Source organism: Nematolebias whitei, chromosome 22 (genome assembly GCF_014905685.2).
Source record: "Nematolebias whitei isolate Nwh7 chromosome 22, NemWhi1, whole genome shotgun sequence".
NCBI lineage: Eukaryota > Metazoa > Chordata > Actinopteri > Cyprinodontiformes > Rivulidae > Nematolebias > Nematolebias whitei.
The window spans coordinates 21,153,434-21,162,619 of record NC_056519.1 but is presented as its reverse complement, the minus strand read 5'-3'; the positions used below and the strand labels follow the sequence as shown (position 1 = coordinate 21,162,619).

Here is a 9,186-nt window from a genome sequence, read left to right as displayed (position 1 = left end):
GGTGTTTTAGGCCTTTCCCACACTCGTGCGATATTGTTTCTAATCGCTCCAACAGACACAGCATGTCATGATTTCAGCTCCCTGCCTCCTGCAAGTGCTCTTGGCCACGCCCACTTCTCCGCTCTGCTGTTTAACTGCAGCAGGAAGTTTATCCTGCAGCAGTAAGGGCTGCACAAAGCTGCAGGAGGTGCTAAATAATTCAAAATTTATTTTAAATAAAAAACTTATGCTGATCATGCGGCTCATCCATCAATCAGCCAGTTGTGTGTCATGTCCACTCTTATTTTGAAAAACCGCAATAGAGTGAATCTGCGATAAATGAAACGTAAAGTAGCAAAGGACTACTGTAATCCGGTGCACCTTATATATTAATTCTGGTTTTGCTTACTGATCTCGAACCAATTTTACTTGGCACACGGCACTCACACATCTGTAAAAAATTAACTTGTTTCGCTTAATGCGCCTTGAAGTCTGAAAAATATAAGAAGAAATGAGCACAATTAGGAAATTAACTAAAAAAGCTGAATGTAGCAAAAAAAAAAAAAAAGCATGAAAAGTAGCAGAAAAGGCAGAAAGCTTAAACTACTAGAAGGAAGTGGAAAGAGCTGAAATGAGCTACAAATGTGCAATTATTTAAAAAAGCTAAAATTAGCATAAAACAGCTAAATAATAGCTGAAATAGCAGAAAATGCTGAAAGAAGCATAAAAAGCTGAAGTTAGCAGAAAGAAGTTGGTTAGGCTGAAAGTAGCAGAAATTACTGCAGAAAACTTCAATTTCTCTTAAAACAGCTAAAGATTAGCCAAGAAACACGCTGCAGTGTGGCTGAAAAGGTAGAACAAGCTTAAATTAGCAGAAGAAAGCAGAAAGAACACGTTTGCCCAAAAGGAGAAGTGAGCACAAAAAAGGGGGAATTATCTGAAAATAAAAAGAGCATAAATCAGCTGAAAAGTAGCTAAAAAAAAAGGCAGAAAAAAGCTAAAGTCACCAGAAAAATGGATCAGATCAGAGAGAATGCTTCATAAACAATCACACAATAATCCAGGAGAGGGAAAGAAATCCTCCTTTTTTTGTCCCATCCTCATTTTCTGTAAACACTTCAGATGAAATCGCCCAAATATGAGCTTTATTTTGATACAAGAATAATTTAGCTGCTTGTCATTGCTGAGAAACGCTACATTTTATTTGGGCATGTGCCTTTCGAGCAGGGACTTTAAGAAAACCTCATGTTAACGTGGGGACGTGCTTTTCAGGCCTACAAACTGCTCATTTTGTGTTCTCTGAGTCGGGTCCTTATATATCCCTGTCCACTCAGCGATGTCCACCTCAGGACACGTCTGTCCCCGTCTCGAGCCATTGTATATCCCAGAGGTCTCTGCCCATCGTTTCCAGTAAGGCCTGGATCGCTGCGCTCCATCCTGACACTGATGCTCTGTGATTATGGCTGTCCAGTCTATAAATAACACCAGCATGGGCTCGGCTCAGAGACCAGCTAAAGCCACAAACACTTCCTGGTCTTGGCAACACTCGGCCGTGTCTCTCCTCTGCTGCGGTCCAACTGTTCGGCTGCTGTGGAGGTTTTTTAATGTATTTTTTTACCTCGGCTACGAGGAGCTGTTGAAGTGAGCGAGTGCTTACTGGACAAATCCAAAGCGGTCAATGACTTTGTACAGGTGGAAGTTGGTGTCCTCCCAGGGCTCAACGGTGGCCTCTTTCCCCTGGAAGTAAGAAGAAAAGAAAACATCGGTTTCGGTGGTTTTACATTTATGAAGTGAAAACATCATGAAGGATTCACCACGCAGCAAAAGAAGTATTTGTAAGCACCTCGTCACGTGTCAACACAAAACTGTAAAAACTATTTTAACTTGTGAATCTGTAAAACTGCACTCATCAGCTCTAAACTTAGGGTCACGCAACAAAATGTATACAGTACAATACAGTATTGTGGACTCTGTGCTGGTCCGCTGTAGTGAAGAGAGAGAGCTGCCAGAAGAAGCTCTCTGTTTACCATCAGTTAAAGTTCAGGAGAACCCACAAGACCCAGTACACTCCGGACATCTGGTCTGGGAGTCCTCCCAGAAGAGCTGGAAGAGCTGTCTGTGGAAAGACCTGGACCTACTGAAGCTTTTTCTTTGTTGACATTGATGGTTAAATAACTGACTGACCTGAAGGTGAGTAGCAGTCACTGCTTAGGTCCCAATCTGACAAATGATTGTTCAGTGTATATCTTAGATCCTTATATACCGTTTCTTTTTCATACTTTATATTTTTGCCATTTTTGGGTGTAACTGGGAGCTTGAGTACACAATTTCATTCCACCTCATGTACCACGTGTGATGTGAATGATAAAGAAACTTGAACTTAACAAGAAATTGTTTAAAGTAATGTTTTTAATGTTCATAATTTTTCATCATCTACACGTTCCAGTTAAAGGATGACATGCCCCTCTGATGCCACTAGGGGGCGACATCATCTACATTAACAACATAAAACACAGAGCAAGCCTAAATATGCCAAAACAAGCGCAGCTAATTTATTTTTTACTATCGTCTATAAATTCCTCTCGGGTATAAACCATTTCACTTTGCTATGATTGTAATGAATTGACGCAGATGTAAACAACAAACAGCTCCGTTGTTGTTTTGGTTTCTAGGACACAAAGTGACAGTGGGCGCTGATTTTTAATTCCCAGCAAAGATTTGAAAATGTCTACGCAAGAATTCACTTTGTGTGTGTGCAAACTCCATCCAACCATCCATCCATCCATCCATCCATCCATCCATCCATCCATCCATCCATCCATCCATCCATCCATCCATCCATCCCTTCTGCTCATCATGTCCAGCAGACGTGGAGTTTCCAGCTGATGACCAGTTTCCAGATGTGTTCTGGAAGACTGTGCATGGTTTATGAAGCTGAAACGATCAGATCACCTGCAGAGCCATCAGCGTGTGTGTAGGTGTGTGTCTGATGCACACTGGGCGCTGATATAAACTGGTTTCTGATCGAGCTCCAAATTAAATGCCACCCACGTTCCTCTGGGCCAGAGATTCAGGTTCTGATTGGCTGAGAGATTATAAGAGCCCGACTTCAGCGGCCTTGGGGAGCTGTGTTGGTGCGAGCGTGTTTCTGAGACGAGGGGAAACCGTGTGAGCAGATTAACACGTGTGAAATGAACAGACAGACGCTCACCTGCGTCACTGACCTCTCAGCTTCAGGAATAAAAAAATAATCATCTCTGGTTAATTTAGCAGCAGATATGGAAGGGATCATCAATAACAGACAGATGATTGAAGGATAAAGGGCAACAGCATCCAACAGAGAGTCTACAGACGCTGATTAAAGTCCGATTGATTTGATTCTCTGTTAAATTGAAAATGTGATGTGAAAAAATAAAACTTTTGTAGAGAGGAGCTGCAGGACGGTTTTAAATTCATAGAGAAATGCAGCATGAGCTCCTGCAAATATAGATCCCACATTTAATGTCAGTGGAGGGTCTCAAACCCTCGACATACGGTAGTCTTTTTTGACAAATAAGCAAGAAAGATGGTGCATCTTCACGAGGTGGTCAGCTCAATCGATGATTTACTGGAGAAAACCCGACCCAAAATATAACTCCGACTAAGACTATCAGCATGTAGACAATAACGCTGACACAGCGGTGCTTCAGTGTTTGTGAAGACTTTATCATTTTCTACATTTCTGTGTAAATATGACCTAAAACATCAGATCTTCACACAAGTTCTAAAATTAGATAAAGAGAACCCAGTTAAACAAAGGAGACAAAAATATTAAACTTGGTCAATAGATCTGTGAGTGGTAAAAGTATGTGAACCTCTAGGATTATCAGTTAATTTGAAGGTGAAATTAGAGTCAGGTGTTTTCAATCAATCTGATGATGATCAGGTGTGAGTGGACCTGTTTGATTTAAAGAACTGGATCTATCAGAGTCTGATCTTCACAACATGTTAGTGGAAGTGGGTCATGGAGGAACAAACAAACACCAGATACTAAAAGCAAAGGTTCACATAGTTTTATCGCTCACAAATATTTAATATTGGGTCATTTTCTTCGATAAATAAATGATCAAGTATAATATTTTTGTCTCGTTTGTTTAACTGTGTTCTTTGTATCTACTTTTAGGACTTGTGTGAAAATCATGTTTTAGGTCATATTTATGCAGAAATGTAGAAAATTATAAAGAATTCACAAACATTCAAGCACCACTGTCAGTCCACACACAACCTAAACAACCACTATTGCATTTTGATCAATTCATGACTAGTTTGACGTTTGTAACATTCGTCTTATTTCTGTCGTTCGTTTGAGGCGGAGTCAGAGAAGACGGCTTTAGCAGAGATCTCGTGACCACAAACCACCTCAGCTGGTTTTGTCTGATGTAGAAGCAGCAACTCTGCTTCAGGTTCCTCCCAAATAGCTGAACTCATCACCCTATTACAAACACTCAAGATATTTTTAACTCCTCCACTTAGAACTGTAGAGAATTCACAACCTTCAACTGGTGACACCCCCCCCCCCCCTATTTTGGGACATGCATTATTACATAAATAAAAAGTTAATTTTACTGTGGTAACATGAGCAGCAGAGACGGCGTCTTGTGTTTCCTTCATACCCCACTCATCTTTAAATTAAATAAACATTTGCGTTCTCTTTATGACCACATATTCAATGCACATATATACAGAACCAAGCACACAGCCCTGAGGTGTTACACTAAAGAGTAGAAGTACATGCACAGGTTTGTGTTTCTATATTTATTAGGATGTTGTGCCGACTTACATTGACTTCTGTAGCTCAATTTAACTCTAAAATGATGTTTCAATGTTTCAGAACTGGGCTGTTGGTTCCTAAAAGAACAACCAGTGCTGACCAGGTAATTAAGAATACCAGAAAAGGTCAAACATGATTAAAAACAGGTACAATCATTAGGAGGGTTCATTTATATGTGAAGTAGTACCATGGAGTTGTCACCTGAATTTAAAGCGTCAATTACTATTTGTATTCACTAAAATGTAGAAACACATTTAATTATAATAAATGCCACACAAACAAACAAACAAAACCAAAAAACTTTTGTCATTAGTCAGTTTAAATATTCTCTACATGTTAATGTAGCATTAAGACCTCGCTTCACTTTTATATTTTTTAAAAACAGACTTTCTGCTGTGTTTGGATCGCCTGTGGATTTTTAAAACTCTGTTTTTAGTGTCACCGTGTGGACTCAAAATACCAAGTGTTTTTCAGAAACGGCATCGCTGCGTGTTCTGTGCACGTCCAGCTTCACTTTGTCTCCTGCACATAAAAAAAAAAAACAGTTTATCATGATTCTGTTCTCACTGAACTTTGTGTGCAGGAAATTATTCATGTTTTTATTTTTATTTATCCTTTATTTATACACGTAGTCTCATTGAGTCATGAGAACTCATTTTCGAGAGAGACCTGTTTAGGGAGCAGATGGTGGGGGTTAATGGTCTTGCTCAGGGGCCCAGAGTGGCGCCAATGAGGGTGGGGGCAGGTGTGGGTGCTTCATCTTTTCCACCCACATTTTGATGTTGGTACCCGGAGTTAAATCTGTGACTTTCTGATCCCAGGCCCATCTTCTCTAACTTCTGTGCCACCACTCCCCACTGTGGGTGTCCTCGCCCACACAGCATCAATAACTCAGGTTTTTAAGTTCGAAAAGTCAGTTTATTTAAAAATAATTATTTAAAAAAGATTCTCATGGAATTATTATGTAAAATACATTATTTTAAATAATTTAGCACCCCACAGCTGGAGGAGAAGCTCCCTCCTGCAACGAGTCATATCTCCGCTCTGCAGCGGAGAAGTGGGCGTGGCAGAGAGCACAGATCATGACACACTGTGCCCTTAGAGCATTTAGAGTTTAGAAACATTGTTTAGAATATTGCAAGAGTGTGGGAAGGGTTTAAAACGCCTTCTCTTTATATATACATATGTCTATAAATACTAAAACTACTACTTGTACTACTAGTCCTACTTGGTGGTTTTTCACTTATCGCGGGGCTTCAGGGTACGGATCCCCCGTGATAAATGAGGGACTACTACATTGTATAAACCGTGGTGTTAAAGTGAAAAAAGTTGCGGCTTATAGTCCGGAACTGACGGAACTGGGGGAGAAAAGAGAGCTCCCTGCTTAGACACGGTTCTGTTCTCCTCGGTCTTTAAATACGAGAGAGACATGAAAGGCCGTCTGTGGGTTCACAGGTTGGTGTGAAAATCTAAAAATTCATCTCCCTCCTGAGTGACCACCCAGATTCACCACAAGAATAAATAACTCTCACCCGTCAGCATCTGGAAGCACACACTGCCACATGTGCACACCATCCCATAAATCCAGCTGAGGGTGCAACGCTGACTTCAAGCCAGCTTCAGACGCCGTTCACGGCTGCTGCTCAACTTTACGTCTCTTCTCAAACTGCTTGGTGAATTTTTTTTTTTTCTTTCCTCATAAATACGTAAAGGTCGACAGCGAGTTGTGAGCACTTTAAAACAGCTGATTATGAGTTCAAACAGCTGGATGTATCCAACAACTGTCTCTAAACAAACAAGAAATGATGTTTGTAAACACAAATAAAGGCGGTTTGTCGTCGATGAAGCTGCGGCTCGTGCTGCTGTAGCCAACGCTCCATCGTGACACCTCCTCGGTCTTCACTCCTGACGAGGCCGCTCGACTGTGCGTCCTGCTGGACCCGACTCAAACAAGTCCGTTTAGAAAACGAGCAGGTTCTGGTCAGACCGCCTGGCTGTACAACTGGAAGAGTTTAGGACTTTTAAAGTTAGAGATCAGCTGCGGCTGGTCCATAAAGAAGAACTAAAACAGTTCCTCATAATAACTACCATATTTCTTTTAAAATAATCTAAGTCACGTTTTTTTGCATATTTTGCATGCCCTGCGACTTATACACCGAAGTGACGTATTTATGGATTTTTTCCACTTTATTCGATATATTTGGACTGATGCAACTTATAGGGCGGAAAATACAGTAATGCTAATTATTTTATTACAATAGTACCTCGTTTATCACAGGGGATCCGTAACCTGAAGACCCACGATAAGTGAAAAACTGTGAATTAGGAATATTAGTGCAAGTAGTTATGTATGTATGTATGTGTATATATATATATATATATATATATATAGGCATTTTAAACCCTTCCCACAGTCTTGCAATATTCTAAACAATGTTTCTAAACTCTAAACGCTCTAAAAGAGCACAGCGTGTCATGATTTCAGCTCTCTGCTTCCTCTGCTCTCAGCCATCTGCAAGAGCTCTTGGCCACGCCCACTTCGCTCTGCACAGAGAACAGCTGATCAGCTGCAGCAGGAAGTTTATCTTGCAGTGTGGGCTGCACAGCAGGTGCTAAATAATTTATTTCAAAGAAAAATGTCATGCCGATCGTGCGGCTCATCCATCAATCAGCCAATTGTGTGTCATGTCCACTCTTATTTTGAAAAACTGCGATAGAGCGCGTCCGCGATAAACGAACCACGAAGTAGCGACGGACTACTGTACTTAGCTTGCTGGTTAGCGTTTTGTTCTGGTTGAGTTTTTCCAACTATTTGGACCATTAATTTTTGGTGACTCACTCTTATTTGTATTTATGAGCAGGACCGGTCTCCTCAACAAGATGTCTAAATCACAACTGATATAACTTATATTTAGCAACTTTTTACAACTCTGGTCTTAATATTTATAGAACAGATATTTAGATCTGAAAATTAATTATTTGTCGAGTAAAAAAAATTTAAAAAAAACTGGAATGCCCCTTAATGTTTGGTATAATTTTGCAGTTTGGCCCATCTTGATTTTCCTGGATTAAAATCAGTTTTGCCTCAGTTGTTTTATAAACTGCACCCTCCTAGAGCTCAGCCAATAAAATCCCTCTGTGTGTGTGACATCACATTAACCCTGACACTTGGTTTTACTGAACATTAACTGCGTCCGTCTCCTCCCTCTGGTTACACACAGTCCTTCAGGACAGATGAGCAGTTGCCTTCTACAGATTTTCTTTCACTAGTTTCAGCTGAACGAGGTAAAATGTGGATTTTCCAAGTTAATAACAGCAGATTCTGTTTTTCTCGGCTGATATATGAAGGGACTGACCAGTCTTATGAGGTCTGGCTAACCACAAGTGATAAACTTTAGTTCAAGGCTACGACTTCCTGCTGACCGCAGAGGAACGGAGGGTCAGTGTTTGATTTTTACCTTGTCATATTTGGCGACGATCTCGGCCCGCTCCAGGTCAAGCTTCACTGCAGCATCCTGCTCCGTGTCAGACGCTGCACAGAAAAACAGAGAAGAGGAACCAACATGAACGGTCGTTTCTCAAGCTGCAAAACTAACTTTATGGACGAACGGCAGTAAATGCTCGTGTTGGAACAGTCTGAACACACTGGTTCAAATGGTTCCTGTATACAGCGAGGAAGCAGAGGAGGAAACGACTAACTCTGAACTGACCATGTCACTTTGTTTATTAAGCCCATAAAAACAAGTAAAGTTGAACAATGTTCTGTACATGTGGTCACATAAAAATGGAAGTACAGTAGTCTTTTGTTTAACGCAGAGATTTCCGCTCTCAGTCCCCTCGCGACAAGTGAAAGACCACCAAGTAGGAATAGTAGTACTAGTAAGTAGTAGTTTATTTTATATATAAAGATGTTTTAAACCCTTCCCACACTCTTGCAATATTCTAACAATGTTTCTAAACTCTCAAAAAAAAACACAGCACGACATGATCAGTGCTTTTTAAATTTTTTTTTTATTACATAACGTTATCAACTTTACAAGCAAGTGTCTGCCAGGGGTAAATTTACAAGTACAAAAGTAATAGTATACAAGAATATTATTATATAATGGTAAAAAAATAATTAAAAAAGTCAACAAAGATATAAAATCTATAGTTTTTTTAGGTGAATTCACATCAAGTTTTTCTAGAACTGAGATGGTTTTCACTGCCGTTTGGTTTTCAAGCTCTCTGCCAGCGCTCTTGGCCACGCCCACTTCTTCGATGCAGAGCGGAGATCGTGACACAGCTGCAGGACGAAGCTTCTCCTGCAGCTGTGGGCTGCGTAGTAGTTGCGAAATAATTTTAAATAATTTATTTTAAATAAAAATCCCATGCCAATCATGTGGCTCATCCATCAA

General features: G+C 40.4%; 1 protein-coding gene across 1 annotated transcript in view; it reads right to left on the bottom strand.

The window, feature by feature from the left end:
* Nucleotides 1-8,313, bottom strand: part of usp6nl (USP6 N-terminal like) — a 30,413-nt gene extending 22,100 nt beyond the window's left edge. Inside the window, exons 1-2 of the mRNA XM_037695678.1 lie at nt 8,248-8,313; nt 1,637-1,716 (exon numbers count right to left, since the gene is read on the bottom strand). The gene's annotated coding sequence lies outside the window, so the exon portion shown is untranslated. The remainder of the gene's footprint in view (nt 1-1,636; nt 1,717-8,247) is intronic.
* Nucleotides 8,314-9,186: the final 873 nt, after the last annotated feature.